The sequence below is a fragment of the Xiphophorus maculatus genome, chromosome 7, assembly GCF_002775205.1.
Source record: "Xiphophorus maculatus strain JP 163 A chromosome 7, X_maculatus-5.0-male, whole genome shotgun sequence".
NCBI classification, from domain to species: Eukaryota; Metazoa; Chordata; class Actinopteri; order Cyprinodontiformes; family Poeciliidae; genus Xiphophorus; species Xiphophorus maculatus.
The window spans coordinates 19623508-19627034 of NC_036449.1; positions in this window are offsets into that span (position 1 = coordinate 19623508).

The window sequence follows — 3527 nt, forward strand, 5'->3', positions numbered from 1 at the left end:
AACAACTTTGTGTTGATATGTTATAATAAAGTATTTTACGGGTTGTGGTTTTAACATAAAATGTACAAATACTTCTGAAAGGCACTGTGCCCTTGATATTTACACTTCACGAAGAGCCGCTGTTTTTCCAAGTTGTTCCCCTGATTAAACTACCTAGTGCTGACAAAAAAAAATCCTGGCCCTGATTAAAAAAACTTCCCTAAAATCAATTTTTTACAGCTTGAAGTTGGGTTTACTTTCCTCGACCTTGGTTTGGAGCAAGCTTTGATTAATGAGGCGAAGATAAAGTAGCTTTGGGTTATAATGAGAGCAACGTAACACTGTAGGAAAACAAGGCTCCAAACATGCTGCTTCCAAAGCCTTTATATCCTCAAACAGGATCATTTTTTTAATTAAAAATGTTGAATTAAAAGAAATCTATCTCTGAAATTCTGACCATCATCTTGTGGACATAATGACATTACTGAGGTTTTTGTTGTTGACTTCACTGTGAGTGTAGGAGGGCTATGGTTGTTACTGGTCTTCGACATTAGCAATAGAGATCAAGCATTTCTCAAATCCATTACAAACAATTTCCATGCATAAGTAAAGTATTTAACTTAAAGAGCTCCCATGGAGACCATATAAAAGCCTTTTGCAGTGCTCCAGTTAACAAAAATGATTATAGGACCCGTAATGACTTAAAATCCAGTAACTGAACCAAGTGCCCTAGCAAAGGTTTTGCAGCATTTATGTATTATACTACATTTGTTTCCCAGCCCTTTTCCTTCATCCAACTTTAGTCCGGTCCTTCCATCCCTTCTCCTTCCCAGCCTCAACATGTGTGACCACAAGCAGCTTTGTCACATTGAGACCTATATAATCTCTGCTCATTCTAAGTAACTTCCTCATTAGTTTTCCTCAGAGTTTTTTTAGTCACTTGTTAACTGAATATGTGAAAAATTTAAAATTGCTGAAAACTTTGTGGCGAACAAAGAACTTTTACAAAACGATACAAAAATAATATTTAAAGGATGTTTGGATGAATATTTGTTTCTTCTTATGGGTTTGCCGTCTCAGCAGACGGATGGCGTGTGACGAGCCTAAAACATTTCTGCTGCATTTTTGAAAAATAAAAATATCAGTATTTTACAATTGTTGTGCATTTTACATTTTTACTGTCCCTGTTTTAATATGTATGGCACTGTTTAAATTAGATATTTGATTACTTTAAAATTAATTTGTTGTGGGTATTTTCTTTCTGTAACTTGATGGTTCTTTTATTTATAGCAATTAGAAAATCTTCAGAGGACATAACTTCTTCGCAAAAATGCACGTAGCAGGGTCGTGCCGTGGTGGCGTAGGGGTTAGCGCGGCCCGTATTTGGAGGCCTTCAGTCCTCGACGCAGCTGTCGCGGGTTCGACTCCCGGACCCGACGACATTTGCCGCGTGTCTTCCCCCCTCTCCTTCCCTGTTTCCTGTCAGCCTACTATCATATAAGGGACACTAGAGCACACAAAAGACCCCCTGGAGGGGTAAAAAAAAAAAAAAAATGCACGTAGCAGATCAATAACATATGAGCAATGTAACAAGAAGCTTATGGCCGTGTTTTTTGTGAATGAACATTGAGCTTGGTTATATAACTGTAGATTTTGTGGACTCTATGACAAAATGAAATTCACATCTAAATCCATAAAAATTGATATCTTTTAGACAAAAATTAAAAGAAAAACAAAAGTATTCTGTCCAACATAATAGAATTCAGAATAAGATTTAAAACGTATTGAATATTTTCATAAACATAAATTCATTGATGTCATCAGCAAATCTAAAAGCAGAATATTTATTTAGTTTAATCCCACATTCTAAATAAAAATATTTAAATATTTATCAGAAGTTTACATTTCATTACACAATCATCATATTTGTACCAGTGAAAAAATTCTCCCCAGCTTGAGATTTTTTTTATGTGTTTTAAATGAAAGGTCTGCTCATCTTTTGATGCTATAAACTGACTGTGGTATGTTTATTACACAACTATTTATGTCAAATAACTTCTAATGTTATATCAATTCTGATCTGTTTACATTTATTTTTACGTTGCTAAGGTATGCTAGAGGACGTCCCACTGAGGAAGGATCCCAGTCTGATACTTCTTTAAGATTAAGAAAATCAATACTACACACATAAGCTTAGCTTATGTATTAGATTAACTATGCAGTGACATAACATCTGTTTTAGGCATTACACTTGCTAATTAATGATATCTAGGGCACAGCAGTCTGTCCTATTTGTGTTTCTTAGATATTTATTTCCAAATAAAGCCCCTGCAGATCAGCATCAGCATGCTGCTGCAACACAGTTCACTACTGTGGCCGACAGGTGCAAATGCAAGGTAATAGTACAACAAATGGTGAAACGCTGCAAACAGGTGTAAACACTTAACTAGGAGGCACTGGATCCATTAGTACAGGTGCTTCACTGTTTTCTGTACTTTAATGTAAGGATTGTAGAAAGATGGTCAGAATGAATGCAACTGGTCAAATATGTGGAGCAAACTAGATGGAAGGCACAGCTCTTCACATCTATAGGCTGACCTCATATTGCAGTTCTTTGCAATATTCTAGACTGAAAATGTGATAATGATTAAAGTCAAATATAATGTAAAGCTCTACCTGAGATTGGATAGGTTTGAATTGCATCTGACTGAAGTCAGTACTGCAGAGGCAATTAGTAGGCATAAATGTAAATCATAATGAACCATCACCAACTGTCAGCTGGCCAAGCAGACCTTGTTAGATGTCAACAAACTAAACTCATGGCTGACTTCCAGACCAGATTGATGTCTCCAACATTGTGTCCCTCCTCTAATCCCATTAACTCCACTTAATTTGATTTGTGGAAGGCACCATGTCAGAATGCATGAGTTGAATCCATGACCAGGTGTTCCTTTGCTTAATGTCAAGGCCTGTTAGGAATGGTTCAGAACTGAAAACACTCTTGCTTTGTTTATCTTGCCAACTATTAGCTCCACAGCAGACAAAACAAAGGTCAATTAGAAACAGAAGCACTTTTGTTAGTATATCTGTTTAGATGTTGCTTAGGTGTTTTCTCCATTTGTAGAAAATGCACCTCACGGTGGTTTGCTGTTGTTCCAAGTGACTTTTTAAGGCTGTCTAGACTAATAGATGTCAAGGGCTTTGTTTTCCATATGTTGTTTAATTCCTTTTAATGATGTGTTACTTTTTGAGATTTTTATTTACTCCATGTTGTCAGGCTGGTTATCAAGTTATCAAGACTGAGCTTTGCTACTGAGATTGATTAATCAGAGCTAAATTGTGATCCATGAGGCAAATGATATTGTTGGTGGGTGGTTGAGTTGGGTGGTCCTTTCTTGACATAAAAGCAGGTTGTCTTGGATTTCACTCCTGCCTCAATAAATGGACATTTTATGTTCATAGAAAGTGATATATCTGCTCAGACTTGTAGTAGAGAGAGAAAAATAAATATTCAATTGACTGATGGAGTTCAAGAGGAGTTTTTACTG